Below are 14118 nucleotides of genomic sequence, written 5' to 3' on the forward strand. Positions count from 1 at the left end.
GAGAGCTGGAAGGAAACAAGACTCCAGGGCCAATTACGGAACCAAGAAAACAAAGGACTATATTTCAATGATTCCTCCAGCTGTGCTGTTTATGAGCTGTGTGCTTAGTCGCTCTGTGACCTTCACCTCCACACTTGGCCTCTCTGAGGGAAAACAAGCTAAAATTGCTCTATGCTCAATCTTTTCCCTTGTTTTCCTACTATTCCTATTGTTTTTTTTCATAAACATGTCGTGATGTGTGTGCTCTATTATTCATACTATTAATATTTGTGATTCACATCAGTACTTCAGTGTGACCCTGACACAGTATCGTACCATGTACTAAATGACCATAGATGTAAGAGTTATAAAAAATGTGGAGTATTCTCAGGTTTAATATCAAGATGTATGTCATATGTAACCTCTAAAACCTGCCTGTCAGTCAGAACCTCTTGTCATCACATGCACACACACACACACACACACACACGCACGCACACCCATCATGGACCCCATAAGCAGAGTCTGGGTATCAGTCACTGTGGCCCCTGTGACAGGTCTAACCTTCCCAAGTGGCAGGAAACAGTGTCTTCACTGCAGTCCTATTGACCAGAGCAATAAGCCGTTCTATATGGTGTATTAAAGTCATTTTCTACATGCTACCTCAGCATGAGCCATTGTTCATGCAAGCACCTGCTGACCATGATGAGAGGTAGGAGGCAAAAAACCCTCATATACACACTATAGCCAAATTGCAACACTTGCACGGTTTACATCATTTAAAGAGCCTTCCTCCTGGAAGAAGTGTTTTTTTTCCACTTGTGACAGAAAAGGTGCAGTCATTATCACAGTCACTTGCGCAGCAATTTTGGCCTCCCAGAAGGAGACCTTGGTTTCTGAAACTGGTCTGTGCTTGAAGGCATATGTCCTGACAACCCAGAGAGCTTGCCCCATTTATGTTCTCAATCGAGGCTCCCATCTCTGTCCTCTTAAATTTGCAAGCACAAAAGGGATAAAGGGGCGGAGGGGGCTTGTGTTGGCAAGCGGAGGCAATGTAATATGTAGGGGCCATCTGCGGAGTCCGGTGGCTGCTCCCCTTTACCCCCAGTGTCAGAGTTTGTGTTGCAACCAGCATGTACCTCATTCTGTCCTCTGCTGGAATCACCGTCGGTCCGGGACCATGTGACAAATGATTCCAATCTCGCCCGAGTGCCCTTGACTTGACCCTGACCGCTGTAGACAATAAGGGCAAGTTCAGTCACTGGAAAAGATGTTCTGCGCTAATAAAGCAGAGTGCGGACCAGGGGTAGGAGAGGCGAACAGAGGCACAGCTGGGGAGGGATTGGGGGAGGAGAGTTCAGGTTCTGACCTCTCAGGTGCAGGTTGATAATGAGTGTCCCTGTTTGCTCTGTGAAAATGACCATGGAGAGATGAAAGGAGGAGTACAACAAAGAACCCCATTCTCTGCTCTTCTGAAATGGGATCATTCCAGAGAATTGGCTTATGAAAGCGCCCCCATATGCTGTGTCATCTAAAGGGGAAATTAAGTCAAAATACAAACATGTAAAAGTAGTTGGACGGGATGCCGCCACACAGCTCCAAATACTAAGCACACTTCTGTTGAAAGACCTCACACATTCAAACTGAACACAGAAATAAAAACAGATGTTTAGTTGCACACGCACACAAATATACAAAGACATGCACAGACAATATCCTAAATCCCAAATTCTGCTCATGCCACCCCTTGTCTCCTTAATAAACCCTATAAAATGAGTGCGGTCTTGCCAAGCACGCTGCCATAAACATGCCACTCCAGAAAGGTTCTGGGCATCCCTCTAGTTATGCTAATGAAACCCCCACCCTCTGTTTTCCACTCTGTCTTATCCTGCTGGCACAGCCTTCAGTCTTTCACAGTACACCACTCCATTGTCATCCCCTGCCCCTGTTCAGCTGGCATCAGACTAGATAATACACAGCAAAACGAAGATCCAAGAACCCTTGTAAAAAAAAACATGGCAAGAGAATAATGTGGTTATTATTTCTTTGAACTGAAAACCAGGCCATTGTTCTTTATGTTTGTGTCCCAATTTGTAGCAAAATGTGGTACAAAAATATAATTATCTTTTTAGAATAGAAAAAAAAAATGTGGGAAGCTAATCATAATGATATAAACATCTCAGGAGTAAGTCATAGAAAAGAAGCAGGAAGCGATCATAACACATTGAACAAACTAACCTCCGCTTGTGCCTCTTGAGCTCTGAGCTGTGAAAGTAGTTTAGAGGCAGAAAGTAGAGGCATGACTTCTTGTAGTGCTGATTCTGGCAGAGAAGAGAGCATGAGCGCTCTCTTTGTTATGGGGACTTAGAAGAACTTAGTGTTGAGAGAAGAAAGTGCTGGGCACAACAGGAACCAGTGATGTCTGCTGAACTCTGCTGAGTGTCAGCGCAGGATCCAGGATTATACCCTCTATCCTTTGGCTCCAAAACAAATAAACCACTTGTCCACCCTGAAGCCCAAAGTTTTGTTTGTGTGAGTAAGGTGTGTGAGTATGCACTCTTGTTTGGTGTTTTTGTATGTGTGATTCATTCCAAGACTTGTTCATAGGCCAGGACCGTGACACATGGATTCATGGCTTGCTTGCAGAGTGGTGTATCACCAATACTTATCTAAGAATTTGTTGGAAAAGGAACAAATCATGAACAATGAGAGCTGGCAGAGGCACATAGCTGGCCTATACAGTGTCCCATGCTCCCTGTGCTCAAACCCTGCACATTCCAGCCCCTGCCCGAGTCCTCTCTCACTGCATTACAATGGCCAGTATAGTCCTCGGGTATAGTTCTCTTATAATATCTGGCAAAGTCCACTGAAGAAAAGGACAGGGGAGGCCTCCTACGTCGTGGCTGAAAGACATTAAGGAGTGGACCGGCATGGGCTTGGCGGAAGCTACCAGGATGGCATTTGTTCGGTGACCAACTGAGAAGAAGAAGATAGTCCTCTGGCTATGTCCACACGTGCACAGGTATTTAAAAGCGGCAAACACTACCTACAATATTTGCTGTTAAAAAACAGCCCAAATGAAAATGCATTTGCCAAATATGCCATCAAAGTTACCTTTGTTATGCCACAGCTCTTCCTGGCAGCATCATTCTGCTCAATATAAGCCTTGTTTTGAAACAGGAGTTTTGTGTTATCTGCGATTTGAAAGTAACAGAAAAATAATATATAAAATTAGAAATAAAAACAAAAACATGGCACTATAAAATTATCAGTTGAACAGACTGAGCCACCATTTTTTTCTGGATAAATATGCTTCCAAACGTGGCGTTAAAACCATCATCATGCCTAATTACTGAGACTACTGAGAAACTCAGTGTGTTTAGCTTTTACTTTGTGTGTTTAATGGTTTTATGATGCCAATATTTTAAGCCTAGAAAAAAATAATTCACTTTACACATTCACATTATTTCAGAAAACCACTTGATTGTCAGCTAGCATCACAGAATGGATTGTGTTCAACTACAAACTGTCCTTCATCCATCCATCCAGCCATCCATTTTCTATACCGCTTCTCCTCTTTTAGGGTTGCAGGGGCATGCTGGAGCCTATCCCAGCTGTCCATTAATTTAAAAAAATGTATTTAATGTCCAGTGTTCCCTCACTCCATCGGGATTCACCTTTCCCGGGCTCGCTGTTTTGCGGATTAAGTTTTGTGCAATTTTTGTGTGTGTGTTTTTTTTTTTAAAGCGTATGAACGCTGTTACAGGCCGAGCCCAGTCCTTTAAGAAGAATTGCATTGTGGGAAGTTGAGTGTTGCAATTCTGTGCTTTAGCACAAGGCGGCGGTGTCTCTATTCTCTCTCTTCTGTCTCCACCGCCCATTGTCCTGATTGGCTGTAGACCACTGTCAATCAATCTCCCACTGTACGTGCTGTCTCTTGTTGTGGTCATGGCTAGCAAACTAGATAACAATGAGCTGCTTGCTAACTGCCAATACTGTAAACAATGGAAGAAACAAAAGAAGCTAACCGCGTGTGAATGCTGTATGGTTTTCTCCCGGACAAAACCCACAATGTTGACGAAATGTTCTGCACCCAAAAGGCAGAGGAAGCCAGCCATCACACAAAAAATGTGACTTCTGGACATGCTGAAGGAAGGCAAAAGTTACATAGTAAGCTGCAGGGCGCCACTACAGAATACTGTAAATGGATCTTCGGTTCATGGAGGACGATGAGAAGGAGTAAAATACGACGACAGGAGAAATATGTTTTCAAGATACAAAAACGCTACAGTCAAACGGCGGCAGCGAGGAGGAAGAGACACTGTCAGAGAAATGAAATACGCGTGAGTCACTTATTTGACGTGTCCAACTTAATAGGTTGATCATTAAAATTCAAACAAATTTTTGAACTTTGAGAGTGTTTAAACAAGAGAGACATGTGAGAAAATGTCCATGCCTGTCTGAGAAAAGTGTTTAAAGAGTATGGTGAGGGGTTTTACAGCCTTAAAACATGTATAATTGTCAAAAATTTAACTTGGCTACTTCGCGGATTGAACTTATTGTGGGTTATTTTGGGAACCTATCCCCCATGACAAAAAAGGGAACACTATCATTTTTCCTATTCTTACTGTCAATGTTATAAAATGGTAATATCTAAAATATAAAAACCAAGCCCTTTGAATTTAAGTTCAAATCCAATTGTTGATTTGGGGAATAATGTGGGTCTGAGTGTGACTTGCAAATGATTAAGAATGTTGGATGACTACAAAGACGTTTATTATTCAGTGTATTTATGAATGAATGAATTCTTTACAACTGTTAACATAGCCACTTCGTTGTAATTATAAAAACCCTTCTCCAACAGCTATAAAATGATACAATACGAAAAAGAAAGTAGTGTAATGCTACAATAAGAATAAGTGAATGGTCTTTCACTGAGATAAATGACACATGATAAACTTAGTGTGTTTATAGACACACTCAGTCATACGACTGCCACAAAACTCACTTGCAGGGACCAACCCACCGGTGAGGCAGGTATAAGAAGTGGGTGAGGGTTTAATGGTTTGTTCTGTATTATGAAGGTAAAGCAGCGACCGCAGAGATGCTTGGTTCCTTCCATTCTGGTCCACCATTAGATGGAAATGATTTCTGATCAGTAGCGAGCAGGCCGTGAATCGAATGAGTGGCCCCAAGGTGAACATGGCACTATATAGCACCATTGCAGGCTCGCTCAGCCATCAACTCACTGTAGACATCATTACTTCCATATTTTACAGGTGTCAAAAAAAGATATGGCTGTAAATGTGTGAGACTGAGAGGCAGAGAGGTGAGAGATGATGAGTTGTAAAACTATACAAGCAAAAAACCAAAAGAGATGTGTTGTGTACTGAACATACAAGTGCAGCTCCTATTATCTGTAATAAAAAGACGAGCAAGACCATTTTCGACTGTTTTCAAAGTTGACGAGGATGTTTAATCTCACTGGACACAAACATGCTGATGCCTTATTGGTGGGTCTGGCAATGAAGCCTCTGAAGTTGTACACCCCTGATACAATGGCACAATTCAAAATTCGACCAAAAAAAAAAAAATGTGGCGCCATCAATGCCATTATGCTAGCTACCATAGAAAGTGGCCAAGAGAATAGCATTACATATGAAAAAACAAGAAGCAGAAGTGACGCTTTCAAAGTAAAATGTTTAAAAATAAGAGTTTCCGCATAAATGTTCATAAACATGGAAAATTCTTAATAGGTAGCACTAAATCGATCTGTGGCAGTCAAAATCAATTAGGGGCAGCCATTACTGTATGGGAAACACTGAAAGGAGTCGAGGTGCCAGGTTTCAAAATTGCACATTCCTTTTTTTAGCTCGGGGATATTTGTATGTGTATTCAAACTTTACCAGGAATAAATTCCATCCAACTTCACACAGGTCATCAACCAGGGCATCAAACGAGACATCACTCTTTCTAATTAGGAATTACAACGTTATTAAGTCATTGTTGCTTTTACATTTCTGCACTTTTATGACCTGAGGTTGTATAGCATCTGAACATGATATATCCCAATCAAGAATGATTCAGCTCTCTCTTGAATGTTTCAAGAGGCTCTCGCTGGTGTGTGTTCAGTGGCTGTACTGTATCTCCAGGCTATATGAGCTGCTTTACCAAATTGAAGGTGGAATTTTATAAGGTCATCGTTGGCAAACAGCTCCCTCTGTCCTCTTAGAATAATGAAACAAAGCAGGAAGTTTAAACCTCACCATTGTTCTGAGACAGGGAGATAAATAACCTTGTGCACCGGTCCTAACAACATCAACATGTTTTCACTTTTTAGCAATCAAATAAAAACTACTGGGAAAAACAATTCTAAATGATAATATTAGATGACAAAAAGTGAGACTATTTCACTTTTCATACATTGTTTACTACTTGTCATGTCCGTGGTCATGGGTGAGCCACAGCCTACCCAAGCTAATTTTGGGCTAGAGGCGGGGTATACCCTGGACCGGTTGCAATGTAAATCACAGCCCATATGCATACAAACAACCATCCACACCTACAGACAATTTAGAGTCTCCAATTAACCTAACATGTATGGTTGTGGATTGTGAGAGTAAACAGGAGCACTCGGAGAAAACCCACGCATGCACACATGGGGACAACACGTAAACTCCACACAGAGAAATCCGGGCCAAGATTTGATGGCTGTGAGGCAGATGTTCTAACTACATGCTCCTGAGAATATTCACAGGTACATGCTCCACCATGCTGCTGCTATTTAACTTTGTTAACTGTATTTGATATACAGTGTTTTGTGGGGGTACACCTCTACAGGATATGCAGTAAATACTTGGGTGTTCCATTTGTGTATAGGAGTTCAGTATGTTTTTTGAAAAAATACAAATAAATAATTAGACTAAGCAGGAAAAATGCTCCAGAGAGCCACCGTGTTGTTGTTGTCCTGTGTAAGAAAGCATGTTTGTTCTCGGATGTGAGTTCAATAGTGTATGGTATTCACAGAGTTTGATGCTGTAACATTTCATCAGGGCGTTGTAAAGGACATGTCCAATGAAACATATAGTGTCATGCAGATAACTGGAAACCATTTGAGAGGTATGATGTGAAGTCATACTGTATAGGGATCAGTAAAAATGATTCCATATACGACAGTGAGAGGAAGTCTAGCCACTAGCTGTGGTATTCCCCACCGTACAGTCATACTGCAGCAATTATTCCAAATCTTTGATCATCCTCACAGAGGCAATCATGGCTGAAAATCAATTTCAGGGACATCGGGAAAAATCAAAAAGCTAGCACCATGCCAACAAGGCCAAGGGCCCGTGCGAGAGAAGAGAAGATTTTTTTTTCCTCATCCTTTTTCCATTGCAAAAAGGTAATCAGCCAGAAACACCAGAGAGCCTGCTGTTAGTCAGACCCAGATCCTGATGCTCTTCATAACTGCTAGTGATGTGGAGCCAGGTAGCATCCAATTAGTGCTTAGTGTAACTTAATGCAAAAGGCTGGCAGCCCTCGGAATCCAAGTAAGTTGTCATACAATTTCCACGCTTCTGCTGTCAAATTCAAGAACATTTGATTTGGATTTCACAAGACACCATGAAGCTGAGCATACATCTCCACCAATGCTACACCGGGTACGGACATTTTCTGGTAAAACAGATTGCCGAGATTAGTGATAAGACAGCAGATGTAAGCAATGTCTGCTTGATGCTTTTGACAACTGTGTTTCAAAAGAGCATTTTACATTGGGTGTTTAACAACTTGTGTTGGCACATGTTCCAAAACTCTGACATGGATGGAAATTAAATCCAAATTACAACAGTGGAAACCACAAGCATAGACCATGAACTTAAAGTAACCATAAGGAAAATGCACCATCAAGTAGGGGTGTAACGGCACGCCATAATTACGGACCGGTATGTTTTAAGGTCGTGGTTTGGTTCATCATACAGTAAGGGGCAAAAAATGTTAAACAAAACTGCTTACCTTTAGTGTAAACACCTTTAATCATTTCAAAATGAAACATTAAAATCTGCAAACTGCTAGCAGGTAATTATCCAATAATTAAAATTCTCAAATAAAAATGAAAATAATTCAAACATATGTCTATCAATCTACACTAAGTCCCCAACTAACAGACACAATTGGTTCCAGACGACCGTTATTAAGTTGAATTGTTCTTAAGTCGAGGAAAAGGTAATATTACAAATGATATAGGTACTACATGTACGTGTATACATATGCAGTATATGCGTATGTATGTACAGTAAAGATGAGTTTGGATGCAGTAGTAATATTAAACGAGGATAATTAATGAAAAAAACAATAATAAAAGTGATATAATAATACGTAATGATAAATGTTATTTACCTTTGAAGAGGAGTGGTTGAGCATACGTTGTTGGTTGTGGTGGAGGAGGAGGCGATATTGAATAAAAGGACAAATCGTTGTTGTTGTAAGACTCTTCTAAAAGAGGTAGTGTTCTGTGGGTGGTGTAGAATTAAGCAGGCCTATTAACTCTTCATAAACTTTAATCACACGCTCTGTCAGGGTTGTATGATAAAACTCTTAGCCTTCCTCTCTTCTTCCTCGTCTTCCTGTATCTGTTGGTCCCATTAGCAGTGTCACAGTGTCCTCTGCTGGTCAAGCATGTACCAGTATAAATATGGACTTATAAGGCAAAACACATGAAAACATAGACCAGTCGGCTTGTGCTCGTATCTCCGAATGTTCGCACGTCGGATGTTCGTTAGTAGGGGACTTAATGTATTTTCTATACCATTTGTCTTCGTTAGGGTCACAGGTAAGCTAGAGCGTATCCCAGTTGACAACCATGCACACTCACATTCACACCTATGGGGAATTTAGAGTCTCCAATTAACCAAATGTACCTATTTTGTGGCTGTGGGAGGAAGCCAGAGTGCCTGGAGAAAACCCACAAACACATGGGGAGAACATGCAACCTCCACACAGAGATGCCCATACAGAGATTCAAACGCTTTATCAGGAAGGCCAAGTGTTCCAAAACAGGAGATTTTAGCGAAAGAAGAGTGCATTGAAGTTCTGACTTTTCATTGGCTCCATCACGAGCCATGACTTCCGCTAAATAAAAGCTGTGCTGTGCTGTATTTGTTTATGCAGAACTGTGGGCAGTTACACTTGCAGTCCCTCACTTAATGTGTGCTGTGTGGGAAATAGGTATGCCTCTGAAAAATATGATGATGAATACGTTACACGCCTATTATAGTGTACGGGTGGGAATTGCAGTGAATTTCATGATGTGTAACTCCTATGTCGCCCATAATATGACACATATATATATATATAATATAATGTGAAGATACAGCGATGACTGTAAAACAAGTTTTCATTGGTTGGTTTACAGTTATGTGAGGACAATACAGTAGTTTACACTGGATATGATACTGAGATTCAGATCATATTAACTTCAAAATTGCCATTTAAGGAAAACTGCAGGGTTTTTTTGTTTTATTTATTTTGGTTTAGCGGAGCATGCTAATGTGGCTGTGTGTGTGTGTGTGTGTGTGTGGGTGTGTGTGTGCCACTCAGGCTGTGTGAGTTGTGCTTTAGTGCTTGTTAATGTAACCCAGCATTTTAGGTTTGCCGCTGGCTTCGTGCAAATTGTGTGTGAAGCCACGGCTATCTCATTTAGCCATAGTCAAAACACATTTTCATCACACCTCCGACCTTCAAAATAAGACTGGCGCACATCCTGTCTCATAGTAGTAATGTAATAAAATAAGGGTGTCATAAAAATAGCTTACATTAATAAAGCTACTACAATTGCATCTGCAATTTTATTTAAAAAGCTCTTAACATTCCAATTACAATGTAAATACGCTTGTAAAATTTAAGTTTATTGCCTTTGATATGATGTACTTGCATTATTATGCCATATAATTAATGGAAAAAATGGTCTCAAAAATGTTGTCAATAATATCACATATCGACAATAACTTGTAGGACCGTTATCATCCAGCAAAATTCGTTATCGTGAGAGGCCTGGCTACATATTGGAGCTGCTGCTGTGTTTTTGTTTTTGAGTTTGTAAAAGTTAACGCTATGTGAAATCAGTGCACCCTAGAAGGAAGTTCCGGGAATGATTAACCAAAGTACAGCAACATACTGTAAGTATTAAATGTTTTCATGAATGTGCCTGTTACAACATGGTTACAGCATGGATATAAAATTATAACACGTTTTTGGAGTTTTTTTTAATAGCAATTTTTCTAGGCAGAATAGGTGTGTCCAATTACATGCATTGATGAGCTGCCTTTTTTTAATCTGTTTTTATTTCTTTAGAAGGCACAGAAAAGAGAAACACATATGTGTTCATGTTTCACATAAGGATTGTGGATGAGGGGAAAAATTTCAAAAAAACGTGCAGTTTTCCTTTAAGTACTTGACATCATGCACCTACAGTATAATACTGATATTTGACCCCTTGGTATCGTTGTAGTACCGCATGGGAAAATGATACAATAAATCGTGATATTGATATTTTGTCCCACCGCTACAAAACACGTCATATTCAACACACTAAGTGGTCAATATCTCATGTATTTCTTCCCCTCCATCTCTGTCATATTGTTCGCCCACTCACTTTCCCCCCTTGAGTGTAGACAGCTGTGAAGACTGTCTCCTCTGTGGTCTCTGGCAAAGGGCAGACAAGTGAGTTCTGGAAGCGGCGTGAAACGAGACAAAGGGTGTCTGAGGTGGCTTCCTTCCCCTGTTTCTTTCTCCATCAGGGCTCCATGGGCAGCTTGCCCATGCACTCTTCCATAACTGCATTAGCAGACATCAATGAAGCAACAGTGGAAACTTCACTCCACCATGTTTCCTCATCAGAGATGTCTTCTGAGTGACCTCTGCCTCGGGTTTAGTGACTCGCATGAAAATGAAAGATGAATATGTGCCAGCCTCTGAGGTCCAGCCAAATTCAACAACAGCTTGTCAACCATGAAATCATCTTTACAGAGATAGTGTAGACAAATTTGGCTTTCAAGCAGGCCGTTTGTCGGTGGGAAAATTCCTGACCTTTTCTTTATGTTCAAGGCCATAAAGATCAGGTTAGATTCTATCAAAATAAATCACATAGAGGAAAATCTTTTATAATGCATCTCTGAACATCTATCTGGATCTTACTTCTGTGCCCTTTGCTTGGTAATATCGCCAGTGATAAATTAGCCCTAGCACTTTAGGGAAACAACACATTGCAGTTTGCCCTCAGAGGACCAACAAAAGCATTAAAAACCAATTAAAGCTGAGGTGGGCCAAGTTGAGTCTGGAGTTGTTAAAATGCCTTGAATAGGTCTTTGGATAACATGACTTTGTGTGGTGGGGTCTGAAAACACATTTGAGGGCCCCTGCTGGACCCCACAAGTTTGAATAGCTGTTTGAGGGTTAAGACTTCAGGTGACAATCTGAATGATTTAGCGCCTGTTCTGGATAAGGATATAGGAGCATATGTTCACAAAGATACACAAGTGGGTCTGCATTTGCTGGCCATCAGGTACATGCATTATGTGAAAGAGTGTGTTCATGTTAGGGGATCATCAATAGCGGAGACAAATCTCCCCATGGACAAATTCCTACTTCAAACACATGCTGCACATCTGGATATCTTATTAAACACTGTCCACATGCCCTCATGTTCTCATCTCTGTGAAAAGCCTAGTTCCTGTCTCCATTTGTTTTATATTACCATACAGCGAGACAGGGCTTGATTGGTTGTACCTGACATTTCTTCGACACAGTTCGTTTTGTGTGTAGTGTAAATGTGGATGTTTTGATATTAAAGCAAAAATATTTACCATATGGTTAAGTCCGCCCCACTTTGTTCCACCCAGGCTCAAATCAGGGTCTGCAGAATAAGAGTTGCGAGTGCTAGCCATCCAGCTAAAAGCCCAGACTGTCGACTAGATGTCCAGCATGACTCTTAAGGTGTCATGGAGTGCTGTTTACCAATATACTTTCACACAGCTGTTACACTCACCACACTAAACCTCACTCTCATCCAGGTCACGGCACCAATGTAACCTGCCTGGTCCAGCCAGACCTGCGCTCCCCCTGGGCTTGACCTAGGGCCTGCAGAATGAGTGTCAAGATCGCTATCCATCGAGCTAGGAGCCAGAGATATCAACTTGATGTCCAACTTTTCAGGAGTCGGAGAGTGAGGTTTACCCACATACTGTTGCACAGCTGCAACAGCTGGCATCCGTTACAGACTCATTGCCACAGAAAAAAAGCATGTGTATTTTCTACTTAATATTGAAGCATGCAATTCCAGGTTTGTTCCAAAAAGTGTCACCATTGAGGTTTAACAGCTGATAATGGCCACTGAATCTGAGAAATGATGTCATTAGTGTAACAACTTAGAGCATGACTTCTTGTTTGCGATGTATGGCAGAAGTCCATAACCAAATTTGGGGTCTTATTAAGCGGGAAAATCTCTCTTTTTTTTTTGTTTACCCATCAAAGTAGTCCTCCATGACGCTTAGGGGGTTGCATAGAAAATGTGCGGACAGAGTGACGACTCAAAAAGGGGGACGTTTTTTTAGAAAATTCAAATTGAAATTAATTTAACAACAGAAAATGTCTAATAACGTTATTGAGTGCAACGTACAACACGCACAGGTAATTAAAGGGAGTCAGTTGGCCCATCTGCTGGCTGGGTTGGTTGGCTTGGTGGCTTATTTGGCCCCAATACCAAGTCAAATGGCAAATGGCTTTCGCAAATTTGTTAGATTCTACAAGCAACAAATTATAACCTTCATGCTTGGAGCAGAAGAGAAACCCGTTCAGCAGTCATGTTGAAGCCACCAATGTGCGTTACTTGGATATTTCGCAAGCGCATGTTTCGCCCTGAGCATAAAGTAGCTTTTGCTGTGTTCAATGATGAAATCTGTCTCTGTGCCTTTCTTCATCTTTATTTAGTCAGATGGGTGTATAAAGTAGTAACTTCAAAATAAAAGAACAACACATGAGAAAGAATATATGCTCCTCAGGCAGCCCTCTGAGAAATATCCATTCCCATCAGGGAATCTTGAGACGGTCATGATGGGCTGTGGTTATCTGGCGGTTTTGCAGTCATAACCTTTACCGTTGCTCTGCTATTTATCCACCAGATGCACACAGCTTGATAAATGTTTTGTCTGACCTTCCATGTTTGTTTTCCTTCCTCTTAACTTCAATTTTATTTCACTTGGATAAGTCATCAAGTGTATCTAAATCTCAGTGTGTGCGTGCTTAGCCTGGCTTTCTGCAAATAAAAAAAAAAAAAACTGTTTCACTGAAGAAATATATCATCTCGATTTTCATGTTTTACTATTCTTTGGGTTAAACACGCCATCGAGCAAATAGGAAGTGAAAATATTTGAAAAAGAGCATTCTAACCAGGGCCAAGTATGTCCGCTTTAGTCTAGCAATGGTTAAAGTCGCCACAGGCCAGAGCAGAGTCAACACCGGACACAGCTTGGCTAGCCTACAAGTCCAGATCAATATCTGCAAATAATAAATTAGCTCCCCTGAGGGGTCACACTACACCTCCAGTAGCAAGCAGCCAAGGAAAAGTCCACAATTGGTGCGTGTGAGACTCAATAAGCAAGGTGAATGACTGTGCAGGGGCACATCCTTAGCACTCCATAATAGAAAATTAATGGTGCTCAAATCAGCGCTGAGGGCACCCTGAGGGTTGCCTAATAGGCCTAGTTAGAACTGTCATCCCTCACACCATCGCCTGAAATATCACATGCAAACAAACCCAAGAAGGAAGGGAAGAATTGGAGCGTGTTCATATCAGGTGATATGAAACGGGGGCTACAAGATCACAAATAAGGATGGGTAGCTGGAAGTATCATATTTGGCATTAAATAACATAATGATAATATTCAATAGTGAGACATTCATTCATGGTATTCCATTATCAGAAGAAGGAAGATTCAAGCTTGACTGAGCGTTAAAGGGAAAAGGACATCAAACTGCTCTTCAACATAGAGAAATGTTAGATATACAACTGTGTGTGTACATTATGTTTAGAAAACATGACTTTTAGAAATGAATTACTTATGTGTGTCTATCAGTGGAAAAAACATA

General features: G+C 41.0%; 1 protein-coding gene across 2 annotated transcripts in view; it reads right to left on the bottom strand.

Moving 5' to 3' along the window:
- LOC129179358 (X-linked retinitis pigmentosa GTPase regulator-like) overlaps nucleotides 1–14118 on the bottom strand; it is a 377871-nt gene that overhangs the window by 273450 nt on the left and 90303 nt on the right. The window lies entirely within an intron of this gene.

This window comes from Dunckerocampus dactyliophorus, chromosome 4 (assembly GCF_027744805.1).
Source record: "Dunckerocampus dactyliophorus isolate RoL2022-P2 chromosome 4, RoL_Ddac_1.1, whole genome shotgun sequence".
Taxonomy (NCBI): Eukaryota; Metazoa; Chordata; class Actinopteri; order Syngnathiformes; family Syngnathidae; genus Dunckerocampus; species Dunckerocampus dactyliophorus.